Here is a 19,601-nt window from a genome sequence, read left to right on the forward strand (position 1 = left end):
TCATTAAGATGAAAAATAGATGCGATAAAGATAGTAAGTAAAATGGCAAGGCCAGTATGAGCTTCTCCTGCGAAAGGACAGGTAGAACTACATCAATGGTCAGAATTGTGATTGGCTGGGTCGCGTCACCCGAGTTTTATCACTTACCTCTCTTGTCTTTACTTACCCCTGTGCCTTCTCTCTTTCCCCTTTCTCATCTCTGTTCGTTGCTTTCCCCAATATATTAGTGACATGTATTCTTTTCTCTTTCTCTCTCTTTCTCAAAACCTTTGATTTTTCGATTTATTTCTCTGCTTTTTTCACTTCTTACTACGTTTTGTGTTATAATTCTTCTATATTTTTCTACTTGATTTTTTGATTTTGCTATTTTTTTCTCTTAATGAAATATCTAAAAATTAATATTTTTCTCTTAAATCTTTCCTCGGCTTCAGCTCTTCTATCTTCTTCTCCATATGTTCTTATTATTTTCTTTCCTCTAATCTCTCGTCGATTATTCTGTCCCTTTATTTTTTCTTTTATAATCCTATGTGTTTTCTATTTTTTTTCCTACTTATACACATTCCTTTTGTTACTCTAAAAATAATTCAAACTTATAAGTCTCATTGTTCTTATTATTAACCTTTTACTCCATAAAGTGTCCCGACGAATGTATTCAACGAACTTATCGGTTGAATAATCGTTGAGTAAAAATTATCTATGATTAGTGTACATATTTAGATTCATCCATTATATCTGTAAGAACTCGATCTGTTGTGTTTGCATTTTTCTCAGTATTTCTTCGATGTCACATTTAATCTTATGAATTTAAGATTACAACGCGAATGATGTGTAATGACAATACGTCCTATCTACACATGAGTGGTCAGACACTTAAAACCAGACACCCGGTATACATGATAAAAAATTCACATTACAATATTTTTTATTTTATGATTACACGGTTCGGATTTTATATATTGTGTTATCTTTACGACCAAGTCAGCAAACATAATGATGCATTAACGAGGTTAAACGGCGTGTCATTCGCCGGCGAGCTATTAATGATGTCGGACATGTCGCTAATACGTCTCATGTTTGCCAGGTTATTTACGATATATCAAGAGAAATATTATAACATAAATCTTAAAACGAGTATTTTTCAGATTATAAATTTATTACCACGCAAATATAGTTTATTTATTGAATATATTTGCGATGTACACATGTACCTTTCATATGACACGATTATAACACGGTATTATATCATATATTTAACCTCTGTTTAATTTTTGTAAAAGAAAAGACTATGATACTATCAAGAAGAAACTTGCTACTTATCTATTAAGATGTAACAAAAGTTTTTGTCCCTTAAATTTAAATTTAAATTTAAATTTCTTTTTTTACCGATCGGCACGCCTCGGGTTCTCCGTTACTTTTTAATTGGTCAGTTTACTCGTTCCCGCAATCAGAATTTGCATCGACTGCGTGAATCACACACGATCCAAAATTCGCAAACGGCATTTTACTTTTACCATAACGTAGTAGTAGCTCGTGAGCTGAGGAATCTACTTTATCGGCAGAGTAGGTAAAACTTACCTACCGTTGGTATCGAGCAGGGTACATTTGCGGTATATGGCACATGCCTCGCTGTTACCGTTGGCGACAACGCCAGGGAGCTCTGCCCGGGCGAATGTTGCTTTGCCGACTCCCAGTCACGTGTCCTTTCGTCTCTTATCCCCTACAAAATTCATTCTTTCATTTCGAATTAAGCTATACTACTGAACATTTAATACAGACATGTCTCTGCGTATTTCCAATTATCGAGATTATTTTGCAACGGTATCGGATATATGTTGTACCCTGCGGCCACTGGCCGCTCCTGCATCCGAGTCGATAAGATTTATTTAAGGGTAACTACTAATTTACCTAGTCGAATAACATTACTAGTCTACCTTTTAGAGAATCCTTCTACGAAATAGTTGTCCTGAAATTGCCGCTAGGCTGCTGCCGAGTTGAAGTTACCCTTTGATTTTTTCGATTTTCATTATTTTCCGTCGTTGACGCGCGTGCGAATCACCGGTCTCGACGTTGCTCTCACTCGGCCGAGAGCGAGATCGCGGTGTCAGAGTACGTCTGATGGAACGCTTCCTCGAACACATTTGATCGCGTTTTCTCGTCAGTACACGTCGTGCACCCCGTTCCATATAAGGCCCGGTCTCTCCGAAGTAATCAGGTGGTCCGATGCTACTCAGTGATCATCGCAGGCAGCTGGAAAAAACAGGCCGGTCTCCGCTTACCTTCGATGGTGTGCGAGGAGAGGTGATGCTTTGGTATGTTTGCTTAAAGATGGCAAGTTCGCACATATATTCCTCCCCGAGGCTGTCGTTCGTATTTCGAAGAAGTTCGCAGTGAACTCGTCCTTCCAATGTGAGTAAGAAGGAGAGGGAGGAGAAGAAGGAAGAAGAGGAGGAGAGAAGAAGAAGACAACACACGTGTGAGAGAGTTTAAAGGGAGGAAAAAGAGAGAGAGAGAGACTAATTTTAAGAGAGAGAGAAATTAAAAAACAAAATCCCATGTGGGGGGGGGCTATAACGGGAGGTAGTATATACGCAACGAGGTTTTCGTCGTAGCATTGTTTCTACAGTAAGTTAACAATAGTGGAGCCTTTAAGAAAAGAGACCAACTTAGCCTGGTGAATTTTCAGTCCCCACTACACTTAACAACTGTACTTTACGCGCACACGCCCCGTCAATTATTCTCGTCATCAAAAATCCTCCAATGCGGTGCCTATTAAGAGTGGTACGAGTGAACGGGTGGGTCAAAAATCCGCACCTTCATCCCTTGAATGAAGATGGCTGGGGCTGCCACAACCTACTTCATTGATGCGCTTATAGGATGTGACGGAAGAAATTAACGCGAGAGGGAAGGAGGAAGTGTTGTTGGAGGAAAGAAGAGTCAGTGAGAGGGGGTTACAAGAGAGGAGAGGGGGGGGATGGTCTGTAAAAAGATGGAAAAAGACAAAAATTACACTGGACATCGTGCACGGGTTCCCCCCGTAAAAAAAAACCGGTTTTCACTGTTTGGGCTTTAAGCGCCCCCCTCCTCCGCGTTTCTCAGTAACCCTTTCTCATAGGTGTATACAAGTAGCACCAAAAGCAGCAGCAGCAAGCAGCAGCAGCAATTTTTCGACAGTGTGTTTTCCTTTCCTATTCCACAATAAATACGACGACCTTGTCGGAAGGAGGGAGAAAAGAAAGAGAGAAGAGAGAGAACTTGTGATGCGACAGAGACGCGCGCACACATCAAGAGAAGAAGAAGAAGAGAGAGAGACAGAGAGAGAGAGAGAGAGACGGCAGCAGCAAAGTGCTGAAACCTCACGTACATACATACATACACACACATACACACACACATACGCGATTACTTCACACGGTAAATTTGTCTTCGTGTGTCTGAGGTATATATGAGTGTGTTCAACTTAAAGACGATATCATCTCCGCCGCTACAGAGCAAGCAAAAGTCTCACGCGGGGAGAGATGTCGAGGGAGAAAAGAGAGAGAGAGAGAGAGAGAGAGAGAGAGAGAGAGAGAGAGAGAGATAGAGAGAGAGAAGAGCTGTGTGTGTAACAACAATGCACGGCGCACTTTATCGGAGCATCTTCACGATTAAGCAGCGTTACAATGAAAGCGACAAAACGTGACGGAGCAATGCCTGGCGATATACTCTTCTAGCGGGAACTTTAGTCCCCCCTCTAGCAGGAACAACTCCCTGGGAAAACCTGGCGTCCACCAGCACACACATGCACTCACCGACGAACAGTACGAATTTCTTCAAGATGCGGATCGGGTCGAAGGAGGAGCGGCGGACTGCTTGGAATCGAATTCCGGAGGGTTCCTGGCGAACTGTAGTAGCGACTTAGACCACATTTTTGCACTCGAGGAAGGTTTTAACGGGCATTTCTTTCCATTTCGGTACATCTGGCATTGTCTGGACGAGCGGGAGGGATACCGATCGCGATCGGTATTTATTGTGCAGTTAACGCGGGGAGATAGAAATATTTGCGTGTTAAATTAATTCGAAGAATGTGCCGAGTGAATTTCTAAATTAGCTGGGAAAATTCCGCGAGAAAGCTGTCGCTTCTGCTCGAGTCACAAGTTCCTTTGCTAAATGCACGCGGCTTTTTCAGGAATTAGCTTCCAGCATTTTCATTAAAACAGACATCTCGAAACTGTCAAGATTACTCAATACTCGATTCAGTTGCTACCGTATTATTATATTCGCATACACCACACGTACGCGCGTACGCGTTGCTACACATTACATTTTCAATACTGCTCAATATTACAATAACTTAATGCATAATGCTGACGACACGTCCTTTCTTTTCACGGATGCGTATTATAATACATGGGAAAATGGGATTTTACGTTAAACTGACGCAACTCGGTTTTACATGAAATTAAAAAAATGAATATGTTTTTTTAAATATATTAACACGACCTTTTTATCTTTGGCAATGTCGTGTACTTATCAGGGCATACGTACTTACCTACCTATCTACGTACCTACTTCACGTGTGCCAGAGCTCTATGTTACCGGCACGTTGAAATCTGGCCGCCGAGTCTCGCGATGCGTCGACAGAGAGCCGCCCCCTACACGTAGAACTGCTTAGGATCATTTAATTTCAGCTTTCATAACAAAAGGACGTGTATTTTTTTGCTCGAAGGGAATTTTTCACGGAGTCAACAAGTGTCTTCCCGTTCGACTTTTTTCAAATTTTGCATTGATATATTTGTGACGAAGCATCGTATTGGGATCATATTTTTCAACCCTTTCGTATGTATTTTACATACATAAGAAATTATTCATTCACAGGAAAAGGACAAATTGATATTTTTCGCGATAGTAATATTGCAAGTTTGGGATTACGCGACGTCCACCAGCGATATTCGCCAACGCTCGCGCCATTTTCGGAAATGCACGTCACAGAACGTCTCGAGAACTGTCTCGAGAATTCTCGCGACAGTTTATAAACATATCGAACTGCGAATTGTGTGATTTTATTATAACGGAAGCTTCGAAAAAAAAAAACATAAAAATACAACTCAGTTCTTTCATTTGGTTCTTTCGCCAAAGAAACGTATTTTAAGTGGTTGGCCTCTCAAAGAATTCAAGATTCGTCGTATAATCAACTGCCATGCAAATGATGTGCATTTTCGAAATGCATTCCACGATATATCTGGTATATCTAATATACCGGGCGGACACAGTGCGCGGCATCGCATCGCGTCGTGGCACATCGCGTCGCATCGCATCGCATCGCATCGCGCGACCCATCCGGTGGCCCTAGCAACGCACATGCGCCCTTCTTGGACTCTCGCCTCTCCGGTTTCTCTCTCCGGATGGTTGGGGATTGGCCTGGAGTAACACCCCCTTATAATGGGTTCACCCGTCCGCGTCGAGCGCGAGAGCGAAGGAGAGGGACGGAAAGTGAGAAAGAAAGATAGAGAAAGGCGAAAAGAAAGAGAGAGAAGGAACGAGGGAGGCAGGAAGGGTGGGAAGGACAGAGGTGGACGAAGCGAGGGAAGAGATCGGAGAGAGAGAGAGAGAGAGAGAGAGAGAGAGAGAGAGAGAGAGAGAGAGAGAGAGAGAGAGGGGAGAGAGAGAGAGAGAGAGAGAGGGAGAGAGAGTTACAGCGAGAGAAGGAGGAAAGAGAGCGAGAAGGGTGGCGTGAGAGGAGCGAGAAAATCGGACGAGAGCAAGAGACGGCGGCTGCGAGGGCCGCGCGCGAGAGGGAAGAGGGCAACGGAAGCCATATTGATTTCCCTATGTTTCCCCGTGTTGTTACTATAGCGCCGGGCGAGGGTGCGAGGAGTAGGCAGGTACTACCCTCCTCGACAGCCACCCCGTTCTCCCAACCGTCGGTTGTCCGGCGAGAGAGAGACTGTGCTGTGCTGTGCTGTAGCCCGGCGCGGCTCGGCGCGCGCGTATTCTACCCCCGTATCGTCTCTCCTTCTCTCTCTCTCTCTCTCTCTCTCTCTCTCTCTGCTCTCCTCTCCCCTCTCTCTCTCTCTCTCTCTCTCTCTCTCTATCTCTGTCTCTGTCTCTTTTCCCGCTTCCTCATCGTTCCTCTCCTCCGGCTCTGTCGTTTTTTCCTCGCGACCTTCTGTCTCGCGCGCCAAGTATCGCCCATTATTTTCTCATCGTCTGCCGTTGTCGCTCCGGCCGATTCCGATCGGGATGTTTTCGGGAGCGCGGGGTACCTCGAACCACGGCTTTTTCCGCCGCTGCCGGGGGATGAATATCCTCTGGTACCTGCAGCTCCGCAGCGCGCGCTTCATCTCGAGTTTCGGGGTCGCGCGCGTTTAAAGAGGAAGAGAACATGGCCGAGAGAGAGAGAGAGAGAGAGAGAGAGAGAGAGAGAGAGAGAGAGAGAGAGAGAGAGAGAGAGAGAGGAAGCCTTCTCTCCGCGGAGAGGAAACCATTGGGATTGCGTAATCCGGCGCTTTTGGCATCGCGAAATATCCTCCTTGTTAGCCGCTCTAGCTGTTAGTCACCTCCAGAGAATCGTTCCAGTCGCCGGGGGGAGCCGTTCGTTTCTCCCGCCCCGCCGCCCGCGTGCTCGAGCTTCGCCACGAAGCTCGGAGCACGTAACGCCGCGGCGATAGACGCGATTCGCTCATTAACGACGGCCGATCGTTCATCATTCCTGCCGCGCGCGGCCGCATCGTTCGTGATCATGCGTGAATCGCGGACGTAGCGTATTTCCTCCCCCCGCCTGCCCCGATGCCGGAGCGTCCCACGGGTAGGAGCTATCCGGAGCGTATACCTCGTAACCTGGGTGGTCCCGATACACGGTATCAGCTGTGCAGCTTCCCAAAAGCGTTTTCCTGCGCTTTCCTACGCGGCGGTGGCGGCGGCCCCCGTGTCCTCCGGCAGCGCTTCGTTGCGGGGTCACGAGACGCGAAACGGAGAGAGAGAGAGAGAGAGAGAGAGAGAGCGAGAGAGAGAGAGAGAGAGAGAGAGGAAGAGAGAGGGAGACGAATCGTGCGGTTGTTACCTAGTGATGCATGGCACGGTAATAGCTACAATACAACCAGCTTACAAGAGGGGTTCCGCTACCACGCCGCGCGCTCACTCTCTCTCTTTCTCGGCGACTTGAGATTTATTGCCTCCGGGTGGATCGCGGATTCCCAGATTCCCCGGTTTGCTCTTATAAATGACTCCTATTAATTGACCGCGCGGTGCGAGACGGGGAAGAAGGGAGGCCGCGCGCACGGGGGCGCACCTGATCCGTTTCCACGCGATTCCGCGCGGCCGACGAATTGTTACTCGCCGGCGGCGCGCACGACGCGGACGCTCGCGCGCGTTTTCGCGAAGCCGCGTGGCCGCGCACTCGCTCATTTACGGATTCGTCGCGGTAATCCGTTCTCGACTCTGCAGATATCCGTGCCAATGAGGGATGGAGCGAGAGGGAGAGGGAGAGAGAGAGAGAGAGAGAGAGAGAGAGAGAGAGAGAGAGAGAGAGAGAGAGAGAGAGAGAGAGAGGGAGAGACGGGCGGCGGGAAAGGAAAGGAAAGGAGGAGGAGCGAAGGGGAGCGAGAGAGAAAAAAGAATACAATTTACTCGTCGCGCTGTCGGACAGAATTTTCCGCGGCTGAAATTACCGCTTTCATCGGAGCCGCGGTCAATTTAGCCTGCAAACTTCTCGACACACGTCTCGTCGCGGGAGCGACGTTCGAGTCGGGTTTTCGCTGAATGGCGACCTCCGCGCCGTGGGTGTTCCCCGGCGTTTCTTTTTTTCTCTCTACCCCCTGCTCCTTGCCGTCCCTCCCTGGCCCCCTTGCCCTTTCCCCTCCCCCCTCTCCCCTGCCCGTCTCTCCTCGCTCGCGCTCGCGCTCGCGCTCGCTCGATCGTCTGGGTTTTAAAGTGCCAATCACGGGGGCGGGGGTGGCTGAAAAAGTGGAGAAAGGCAAAGAAGAATATTCGATATCACTGGACTCGTGCCACGGCCACGTGTCTGACGCGCGGGAACAATGAGAACTAGACACACTCGCCGGACGAGCACGAGCGCGAGCACGAGCGAGCCCCGGCACCCCCGACGACGCGAGCGGCGGCCACCTATAAAACCAGAGAGAAAGAGAGAGAGAGAGAGAGAGAGAGAGAGAGAGAGGTCTTGGCACCATTAAACGTGTCCTAATGCATTTAATGGCGAGTTCTCGTGCGCGGCGTGTGCGGTGAGCGCGAGGGGGTAGCCCGGTATGATGGGCGGGCTGCGTGTCAAAACACACACGTCCAAGTCGCACGCGATCCCGCGCGTCGAAATCGAATCTCCGAGCGGAGCCGCGCCTCGGATCCCTCTCGAATCTGCCGCTCTCTCGTCTCTCTTTCTTCCTCCCTCTCTCTCTCTCTCTCTCTCTCGTCTCTCTCTCTCTCTCTCTCTCTCTCTCTCTCTCTCTCGCTTCCGCGAGCAGCAGCGAGTCGCGGCGATTACTCGTTCGCGGGCGATTTCGTCGGCTCGTGAAATGTATGTAAAATCATGCGGGTTCTTCGGCGTCAGGCGCGACGGCGACACGCGAGCCGGCCAGCGGCAGCGGCGCGTGATAACGTAAGAGCCGACGCTCTCTCGCCTCTCTCGCTCGTCCTCATAACATGTAAAACACCGGGATTACGGGATGATAACCAGGCCGCGCGGGTGTTTGTAAACTTTGCCGATCGTGAAGTTGGCCGATCGAGCGTAGCTACCCTTCTTCGGACGGCTACGGCGCGCTAAACGGAAAACGCGGCGGAAAAGTGCCGCCGCGAGGGCAACGCTCGCGCGCCAGAGCTATTTCCGCGTATTGCCGGATAATCGCCGGCGAAATGGGATCCTTTTAATAACCCCTGTGTCGCGCGTTATTCCACGTAAATAATATATTCCTCTGTCGATCACCTCGTCCGTTCGCGGACGTAGAATTGACGATACTGAGCGTCGCACCGCAGTCGGAGATGAGACGAAAATCGCGCTTCGAACGCAGTTCTCTATACTCTTGGGTCCTTAGGAACATTTAGGTCCACTTGTTTTTCAATGATGCAGAGAATCCCGAGAAAAAGTAAAATCGAGTCCCGGAAGAGGCAGAAATTTTCAGAGACATTTCATGCTTTTGCTGTGAATTATTCCAATAAATTCTAAATTACTTGTATCATTAATTTCACCGTCTTGAAGCTGGAAAATACGAAATATGCAATTTACCGTGCGCCTCTCATCCTCCCGACGCGACGGAGCGTCGTAATTCGGCGAGTGCGTGTCCGCGCGAGCGCGCAAAAATTCACCGTTCAGCATTTATCATCGAGGCACACTCGCTCGGGGCCGCCGCGATGAAACTCCGGACGGATCGCGCGCGACGCCAACATTTTTCGAGCGCGACGCCGAGTTAATAATCGGGCTCGTCCTCGCGTAAATGCGCCGGGTATAGCGGTGCGCTAATGAAACGCCACGGCGGATCACAGGGTGGTGGCTCTCGCACGTAATTCCCGCCGGCCGAGGAAGAACGCGCCGGAGTGGACACGGGGGATTCAGCCACGTAGGGTCTACCACCCGCGGCTTTAATATCGCTTTATTAACCCACTTTGGACGCGGGCCCGATTTCTCGGGCCGGGATCCTATCCTATCCCTCCTCCCCCCCCCCTCCCTGACACGCGAAGCCTTATGTAACGCTGAATTGTCGCGCCGACGAGACGAACACGTGGCGAAGATTTGGCGTAATAAATGGCGCATGATCGCCCCGATTGATCCGCGAGTGAGCGGTCCGGCCGCATTCATTCTTAGACATCGATTTGATTCTTCGGCGGAGTCTAACGCGCTATCATTGTTCCGCCAATTATTATCGATAATTTCATCTTTTTAATTTGTTTTTTTCCGAGAGGAGAGACACCTCCGGTTAGTTTGGACGAACATTTGACTGAGAATGTTGTCGGATTTTGGACACGAGACTAGAATTATGTACACGGATCGAGCATTAATTGGTGGAGAAACGCAGCCTCACAAATGAGGTCGCTGCTTGGACCAAATCGCCGACGATCCGACAATCCGTTTGATACTCATTTATATCGGGTCGTTCCGTATAAATAGCGCGGATTTTTCGGCGGAAATTTGCGTGAAGGAGAACGAAGGTTCAACCTAAATCAGAGACGGGAATGGCCATTAAATTCATTTTACCGCGTCGCTATTTATCCGATCCTTCATAAAGACCGCAATGACTCCGCACGCCGTTGATTCCGCGGCGCGATCTGATACTCAAATTTTTCGTCTCCCGATATTCTGTATTTATACATAACCAAAAGAACAGCTATTTATTCCCGCGCGGGCGACGCAATATATCGCCGCGAGATTCGCCGGCAATTCCGCGGAACAAGGCCCTCGAGTGTTCTCGCACGCCTGACTTACGCGGGAGCCGGCTTAACGGACCAAGCCGGGCTTCCTTCACACAGAGACGAAGTCGGCAGATGTCGATCCCAAATATTTCAGCCTCTCGTAATTACTCTCTACGCCGCCGCCGCCGCTGTTGCTGTTGCTGCAAAGCGACATAAATGTCGTTTATGAGCGTTTGCGGATTTTCGGCTGACGCGCTGATACGATCGCGCTCGCGCTCGCGCTCGCGACCACCTCTCTCTCTCTCTCTCTCTCTCTCTCTCCCTCCCTCTCTCTCTCTCTCTCTCTCTCCCCCTCTCTCTCTTTGTCGCGAAATCGATCGTTTACGAGCTTGCGCGAGCCCGCGGGGAGGATATTTCGCCGCGACTCCTCTCGCGATCGTATTTTCCCCGTGACGCGATGTAATCGCGAGTGTCGGCGGAGCTTAGCGGGAAAGAGAGGCAGAAGAAATGTAGATCTGCCGGAACCCCGGGGTAAAAGGCACCCTTTTAATCCGCGCGCGCGCTTGCGACTCCCTCCCGATAGACGGGAGATTATCACGGGGGTATCATACGGGGCCACTCGAGAGCGTGAGCGAGCGAACGAGCGAACGAGCGAGCGAGTGAGCGAGCGAGCGAACGAACGAACGAACGAACGAACGAACGAGCGAACGAACGAACGAACGAGCGAACGAACGTACGAACGAACGTGCGCGAGGGGAAACGGAGGAGAGCGTGGTGAGAGGTACCGAGGAAAAAGAGGGAGGACGAGGAGGAGGCGAGGACCCCATGGTTACCGGCGGCCAGAAGAGAAGTGGGGCTCCCGCGGCGCGGAGCACCGCCAAATCCACCGCAAATGCCATCGAGTACTCCTTGGTCGTACGTGAGCGCAAGGGCGACCACGAGAGCACGTGGTACTTGAACCAGTTGGGGGACCATCGAGTGGCCGACCGAATGTCGGCTGCGTGCACGTGGAGTCGGGGCGAAATAGCTCGCGGAAAAAACGAATGCGTCGTGCTTGCTACGCGCGTACGTACCGACCTCGGCCAGTGGCGAGGGCTCGAAGGGCTAACAGCGGCATAGCCCGGCTTCTCGTCCCGTCGCGAATGTTCGCGTTTACGAGCGCCCCGCTCCGCCCTCGGACGTTGCTTGCCGCGCCGCGCCGCGACGCTCGAGCGGCGGCTTCGTTCGAATTTTCATGCTCATTTCACTCGAATATCGCGCTACATGCGTGAAGTTGAAAATCTCGAGTCCTATTACCGACCTGACACCTGGGGATCCCGGATGACCAACGGAGATTTCATTTCTGTAGAAACGAAAGTACTATTCGGCGGCTCCAAGTGCTGGAAAACGCGCAATCTGTTACTCGCAGGTTCCTCAAAGGATATCTCCAGGCAAACCTGGCGATTTAAGTGCGATCGGAAGAGCTTGATACAGCTCGAGTCGCAAGTTTCGCCCTGTTTTCGACCCGAGCTGTCTCTGGTATCTGTCGATCCTGCTCCAGATGAAATTTATGCAGAAACCGGAGTCCTTTACTCGATGGCCTCTAAACGGCAGGGAACGCAAAATTTGCCATTTATTCGTAGGTTTTTGATCCTCATCGGACGTTCGGGTCAATTTGACATTTTTTTTAAATTCGCACGAATGGAACTCTTTTTCCTGCAATCCGATTCATTTCATCCCTTCGGCTCCTGGTTTTATGAAACTATAAAATGTTATCGTTGTTTAAATTTTTTGTTTAAATTTTCAAGGTAAAATTTCAATTAGCGTATCGATTTACTTGCAGCAATCGAATTGACCCTGACGTCGGGTCTGAGCTTTAAAACGAACGTCCACGATGGGGGTCAAGAGGAGCTCTCGGCAAAGCTGCAAGTTGCACACAATCAACAGAGGTTGATAGAGGCTTCACAATATTAAATTAGCGTGAAATTGAAGCGGAAAGTAAGATGAAAATTTCAACTCGGCTGTGATCACACGGTTGTGCGGTGAAACTACGAAGCTTTCACGTTGAGGAGCAGATTGTCTTATCGTCGCGTTCGGGACGTTGAAACAGAACGCCAATTCCCATGTCCGTCCGGAGCTGGACGACTCACGGCGAGTGAATCGCAGTCGTCACTCGCTTTCGGCTTGGCGATTTTCAGGTCACTACCTTCATCCACTTTTGTCAGCTACGCTCACTCGTAAGAGAGACGCGTTGGCATGCGCGCGCGCGCGCGCAATAGCCGGCGTATTGTCGCCGTGTGCGTTCGGAATTCGCAGTCGTTTGGCGGACGACGGCGAGAACGACGAGGACGCGCGTATAGACGCCGACGGCGAAATATGTATAAACAATATACGTTTCTGTATCAACCTACACACGCATCGGCGCGTATCGCTCCAACGGACTTCGCGAGGGTCGGCGAGGAGGATGATGATGTCGGGCCGGCGCGGCGGGAGAAAGGGTGGTGAGGAAGGAGATAGGGAGGGAGGGAGGGAGAGAGAGAGGGGGGGAGAAGGAGAAAGAGAGAGAGAGAGAGAGAAGAGAGAGAGAGAAGAGAGAGAGAGAGAGAGAGAGAGAGAGAGAGAGAGAGAGAGAGAGAGAGTGGGATGGAGCCGGTTTGTAACAAAATCAATAGAGGGGTGGTGCGCGAGAGAGGACACACGGGGGGGGGCAGCAGCGGGGCAGGCAGGGGGGCCAGAAGGGTAAACGGGCCGGCGCAGGAAGAGGGTGGCTCGTGCGGGGGTGCCTCGGCGGGCGCAGGCGCGCTCGGAAGACGAAGCGGCGAAGAGGGTACGCGGGGGAAGGGAATGAGGGAAGACAAAACCACCCCGCCGCCGGCTACTCCCACCCTCTGGACGAGGCGACGGACTGCGATGGAGTGCCTCCATCCTCCACCTCCTCCTCCTCCTCTTTCACTTCCTCCTCCTCCTCCTCTTCCTCCTCCGCGTCCTCGTCCTCCTCCTGCTCTTCCGCCGCCGTCGCCCTCCCTCTCGCCCACCCCGTCTCCTACCTCGCCAGCCCTACCTCCCGCTCGAGCCTACGGAGAGCAGCTCTCGCTAACCTGAAACTCGGGGTTGACGCACCTCCTGGAATGGTACGTGCTGCCACCGTCGCTGCCGCGGTAAACCTCGGAACAGCGCGAATCTCGGGCATTTTGTTTCAACGGGAGCGTCGGCCCGGAGATATTCCACGGTGGAATTTGCGGCCAATTTCGGCCGATAGTTGCAGAAAAGATGGCAATACGTTACGAAATGTCGCTGGGAGAGCGACGGCGACCTTTCAGCAACGTTTTTTTCAGCGAGAACTGGACAGTGAAACAGAGAGAGAGAGAGAGAGAGAGAGGAGACAGGAGGAGACGAGAGAAGAGGAGAGGACGAGAGGAGAGGGAGAGAGAGAGGACAGGAGAGAGAGGAGAGAGAGAGAGAGGCAGAGAGAGAGAGAAGAGAGGAGAGAGAGAGAGAGAGAGAGAGAGAGAGAGAGGAGAGAAAGAGAGAGAGAGAGGAGAGAGGAGAAGAGAAGAGGAGAGAGAGAGAGAGAGAGAGAGAGAGAGAGAGAGAGAGAGAGAGAGAGAGAGAGAGAGAGAGAGAGAGAGAGAGAGAGACAGAGAGAGAGAGAGAGAGAGAGAGAGAGAGAGAGAGAGAGAGAGAGAGAGAGAGAGAGAGAGAGAGAGAGAGGATTCTCTCTTTCTCTTTCCGCGTCTCCCACCCGCTCCGACGTGTAACGATTTTCACCCGTTTTTTTCGGCGAATCTAAATCTGTTAGGGGCGGAATCGCTTTAGGAATTAGCCGGTACGCCGAAAATCGGATTAACAAGCGTCGGCTCGCTCCACAATCGCCAGGTCACACGCGTTGTGCGGTATTATTTTTTCAGCTCGTCGAACGCGCGACGACGTCCATCGTCATCCTCTCTGCGACATCTCGCCAGGGAATTTGGATTATCTGCTCTCTCTCGTGCGCGCGAGTACGACGACGCAGGAGCAGGTGTGGTACAATGGATTCCTAACGTTGGGCGGTATCGAATTTTCCAAACCTCAAGACCGTCGGGCCGCGTATGAAAGTTTCGCGAGTCACTGTTGTCCCGGGCAACAGCCTCGCGCTGGGTATCGATTCTTCGGAACAAAAAGTCTCAATCCGCGCTCGGCAAGCGCCGAGCAATTACCAAAGTATCGAGCCACGCGAAAGTTTGGCAGATCGTACGTAGGCGCGTCCGTGTCTCTGCGATTTCCGACTTCACGGGGATCGTATGCGCGTCGTAATCAATTAGCGCAGCGAACCACGACAGCAGGAATGTGTGAAATCTTCCGAGACGATGTGAGTTGTTTCTTGGTCGGTGACGCTCGCGTGGTTCGCCGAATAAATTGTTTAACACGACGATTCGGGTGACGTTGTGAAAAGAAAAATGCAGTAGAAGCAGGTCAAGTGCAAGCAAACCAACTCTATTCCAGGCTTGTACGTCGCAAGATAGCTGCGCCGATTCTCCCAGCAGAGCATTAGCGTCTGTAGTTTGTGTTAGAGAGACTCGATATTTAGTTTGATAACGTGTGACACGCCGCAAAATTGATATTATCGATTGTATTTATCGTTTGACTTGTTCAAATTTTCCGCCAGGTAGAATTATTTTTTCTAGTTGGATGAGTTTTCTGATATTTAGAACATCTACATCAGACAATTACAGTTTAGTTTCGTTAACCTTCCCCAACTCGCGTGACAGTCTTTCAGACCGATCGGGGCATGGAATCGATGCCCCTGCGAAATCATAAACATTGTTATGCTTTGACCAAAATTCACGTCAGAAGCGAACTTTGCACCGGGAAATCACACGAGTCAAGGAACATTAATCTCTCACAATTATTAGGTGTTCCGGTTAGTTTTGAGGGATCTTTCGCAAGAGAAACACGTTTACTTTTGAGAGACGTCAAATTATATTTCATTCAAAATATTCTCCATCGCTTACTATAACGTTCTCCCACTTTTAGGGCAACATGTGAATTCCGTGACCTTGGCTGACCTGAACGTTTCTCGTTTTTCAAATCGAAATCGTCAATACCCGCCAGTACTCGCATGTTTTAACCGATGGAGAAAAGCCAGAATAATAAGTTTCTGAAATGAATCGGTGGGCTTCAGCAGCCGTTTTCTTCTAATCGAAACAATAAAGCAGTAAATGTCGAAAATGCTCTTTATCACGCTCCATTTCCAATCGCACAAAAAGTGTGGTTATATTGACGAGTGCACATGCCATGTGTCAAATTATTTGTAGAAATGTCCAAGCTTTAAAATGGCGTACCAACTTTCAAAATATTTCTAGTAGATTTATAGCTATATAGCCATCTATATTAAGCCCTTGAAACTAACCGGAACACCTAATAACTTTGAAGATCAGTCTTTCTCCCGCGTGGACTAAATCGTACAGTCAATGCTACGTCAGCTTGTTGGTCCGATCCGACTTTTCTCCAATTTCACTCGCCTGCGGTTTACCCAAGCAAACTCGCATAGTCTCCTTTGCGTTATTTTCTTTTTTTTGTCAAGTATGGTGTTCCGTCGCTACAATGCGCCGCATGGTCGATATTTACCGCGGATTCACCGTACCGATATTCTCTCTCTCTCTCTCTCTCTCTCTCTCTCTCTCCTCTTTCTCTTTCTGTCGTCGCGAATTGGCACAGCCTCTTCGCGTGAATACCGCCATTTTAGCGAAAACGGAACGCCGCTGTCTCTAGCGTCTGATAAATCGCCCAAGACGGGGAACGTCGGCGCGGCGGAACGTCGTTTGCAAACACTAATAAAGTGCCATTCTTCCGCCACTCGGTTCGTCTCTCACCCTCCGTTGGGCGCCGCGCTCGCTCTCGCGCGCGTATTGTCGCGCGCCGTCGCTCCGTAAGTGCGGAGCGCGCTGTGCGCTACGCCACGCGTGCCTGCCTGCTTGCCTGCGTGCGTGCGTGCGTGCGTGCGTGCGTGAGCGCGCGTGCACGCGCGCATTATTTCACGCGGGGGCGTCGAAAACGTATTTACCGTTCCCGGCGGGACAAGCGCCTTGATTTGTCGCCGAAAATCAAGCGAGGGTGGAATCAAGGGTCGCGGTAAAAGCATTAGCTGCCCGCTTAAGTGTTTTTCCAACTTGTTCAACTCTGTTGTCTCTCCTCTCTATTCCCGTCGTCTGTCCGTCCGTCCATCTCTCCAACCCCTCGCACTCCATCTCTCTCTCTCTCTCTCTCTCTCTCTCTTTCTCTCTTGTCTCTTCGTCCGTCGTCCGATGTTGTATAGTCGTCGTCGTCGTCGTCGTCGTCGTCCTGATATCGACAGCTCTGGCGTGTCTTCACGTCCTTAGCATCTCCGCCATTCTCTCCTTCCGCAGGATCTGCTCTTCCGCAGAAGTGTGCTCTCACGAGCGACGAGACTGACCGGCGCTTTTTCTTATCGGGGACTGCCCGTATCGCGCGCGCTCGTGCGTTTCGTTACGATTGTGAACTTTGGCTTGATTAACCGCCGCGTCGAATTAAAATGCGAGCGACGCCCGGTGATATTAAGGGGTCAGTGTGCGAACCTTGTTAAAGGTCACCTTCCCCGAAAGACCAACGGCGGAAAGGTTAGGCCGGTTCCGGCGATGTCAATTCTCCGACACTCCATCGTGCTCGCGCGTTCAATGCGCTCCGTGTGTTTCACATTCCGCGAAGATAGCGCGGAATCTGTCGCGACGACGAGTCGATATTTGGTGTCTGCTTTAACGCCTCCTGTCCGTCATTTCCGCTACAGTGAGATATTTATTTCGGGTATTTGAGATGTGTGCGATTTGCAGGATTTCGAGTGCTTCTACCGTAAGAATCGCACGTGTCGACGTCCTTGATTCCAATAACTCACGAGGTTCTTTGTCAAAAGGAATAAATCCTGAAAGGACGCCACTTGCGTTACCTGGGAAAAACAGATTATGCACACCTGGGTTCTGCACTGTTTGGCGCTACGGCTCGAAAGTCTCTGAAGTGCCGACTTGTGCCGCTAACAATATGCACCTTGGACCCCAAGTCCCAACTTGAAAATCTGCCTGCCGACACCTTCTTTGCCTCTTTGTTCAGCCTTGTTGTTTCACCCGATCTCAGTGTAAATCATAAATCATCTTCTGACCACACTTGCCCTGACAACTCTTTTCTTCTCGTTCTTTTGGTCAGTCCTCATTCCTTATTTCAGGTATTTCAGGAAATTCCCAACGCCGATAAAAAGTAACGTTTAACAGGATTAACGTTTAACACGATTAAGAGAAGTTTATTTTCTGTTGATTTATTGATTACACACACTTATCGAGTGAAACTTTATTATTTAATATTTGCTTATCGCCCTACAGTTACAAAGTTACATAATTAAAACTGTTTGCTGATGTTGAGAATAAAAAGTTAAACACAGGCCGCGATTATTAACGTACATAACAAAGGATTCGAAATATTTATTGGAAATATTTATACTACGCGAATCCTGTAGAGAGCCCGCAGAGAGGAGACTCTCAGCGGGTTCTTCTTTAAGCCCCAGCGTGAGGAAAACGATAGTAAATAATCATTGTTGTGGGATCAAAGGAAGATGTCCTGCATAGCATCGTGTTCCTGCGGTTCGATCATTTGTTAAGGTTAAGACGGAAACCAGAATTCCGTCACGTCATACTCGGAACTTGCGTCATTCTGTTGAAATGTGCTAAAGAGCATAACGCGTTCTCCAAGTTCGACGGTGTTTGTGAGGTTCCAAAGCGAATACCAAAACTCCGTCACGGTACATTTGGAGCTCGTGTCATCTCGGCCGGATGTGCTGAGAGCGAGCGCGCGTCATCGAGGAGCGACGTATGAACCGACCGCAAATAACAGCCGGTAGACAGTGAAAGCGACGACGTAATAATCCGAACAGTGGCGAACAGACGTAGATAAAAGTAAGTGAAAGAGAAAGGGGAAGGAGATAAAAGTCTGGAGGGTGAGAGAGAGAGAGAGAGGGAGAGAGGGAGAGAGGGAGAGAGGGAGAGAGGAGCGGCGGGCAGACAGAGATGGGAACACCGTCTGACAAAGGACGACAGAATCTCTTTGTTCTCGTGGCTCAACGGCTTCGCTCCGTGGCCGCGATGTTTTGTCAAGGTCACTCTCATCCACCACCCTACACCCCGCGCCCGGGTGGTGGCAGCTCGTTTTCATCCCCCTTTCCGGATTCGATGTTGTCACTTACGCTTTACTTTTTAATCCCGCCGCGATCCGCACTGTGTCGCGCGAGCTCTCATTCCCCGCAACGGCGCCACCGCCGTTGCGAGGCCGTTCTCGATCGGCGTCTTTCTTCGCGGCGATTTCGCGAGACAATCGGAGACCTCACGACGTCGTGTCGCGTGGCTGTCGACCGCATTGTCGACCATTATTCGACCTCGGCTTCGCTCTTGGAGAGATGCTCTGGTATGTTCTTTGCTACCTGACTTTGACACAGCTTTTGGCAAAGTTGAGCATAATAACCGGCGGGGTCCCTCAAAATCGCTGTAATATTGAGTAATCCAATTGTAAATATTGTAGATGTAGATTAGGATATTATTCCATTCGGAAGAGGAATTCTTTAGAAAACGGCCTTTAACTTCCGTCCTTTACCCTTAAGCTCCTGCACCTTATTGCCTTCTCGCGGTCATTCGTAACGGCACGATTCCTCACGTTGACACCTTTCCTGAATGGCGATTTCGGCGGTCTTGCGGCGAGAATGAATGGCATTTTTTATGCACTCGAGAAAATCCCTGCCATTTGCTCCGGTCAGTAGTCCGCAACCTTTATCTCTTCTCCGTCGTCCTTTCAGGTCGTCCCTTATTCTCGGAATTCCGCATTGATCGCCCATTCTCTCGCGACGTCGTCAAGCTTTTCGTCAAGCGGGCAATTAATAACTGGCCTCGCTTAACCAATGAACAAACGTGCGCCCGCAAGGTCCTCGCGCGGCGAGCCTCAACTCGCTCGTCCTTCTTTGGGGTTTCGGCGGATCGATCCGCGCCCGCGTGTCGTAATTATATATATTCATGCACGCGCACCTTCGTCACGCGCCGCGTTATCTGCCCGTTACCCGCCGCCGATCGGTTTCATTTTTTATCATTTGCTCCTCTTTATATCGCGCTGCTTATTGCTCTCATTGTTGGGCCAACTTTGCCGGAACATAATAAACTTTGGTCCCCTCGCGCGCCGCTCCCCGCCCGTCGCCCGCCCCCGGGCTAGGTTTCTTTACGCGCTGGACCGGCGATCCATTGTCGGGCCGGGTACGCGGGTTGGAG

At 50.3% G+C, this 19,601-nt stretch overlaps 1 protein-coding gene across 1 annotated transcript in view; it reads left to right on the forward strand.

Moving 5' to 3' along the window:
- LOC112588206 (uncharacterized) overlaps window positions 1-19,601 on the forward strand; it is a 262,479-nt gene that overhangs the window by 46,768 nt on the left and 196,110 nt on the right. The window lies entirely within an intron of this gene.

This window comes from Harpegnathos saltator, unplaced genomic scaffold (assembly GCF_003227715.2).
Source record: "Harpegnathos saltator strain DR-91 unplaced genomic scaffold, Hsal_v8.6 scaffold173, whole genome shotgun sequence".
Classification (NCBI taxonomy): domain Eukaryota; kingdom Metazoa; phylum Arthropoda; class Insecta; order Hymenoptera; family Formicidae; genus Harpegnathos; species Harpegnathos saltator.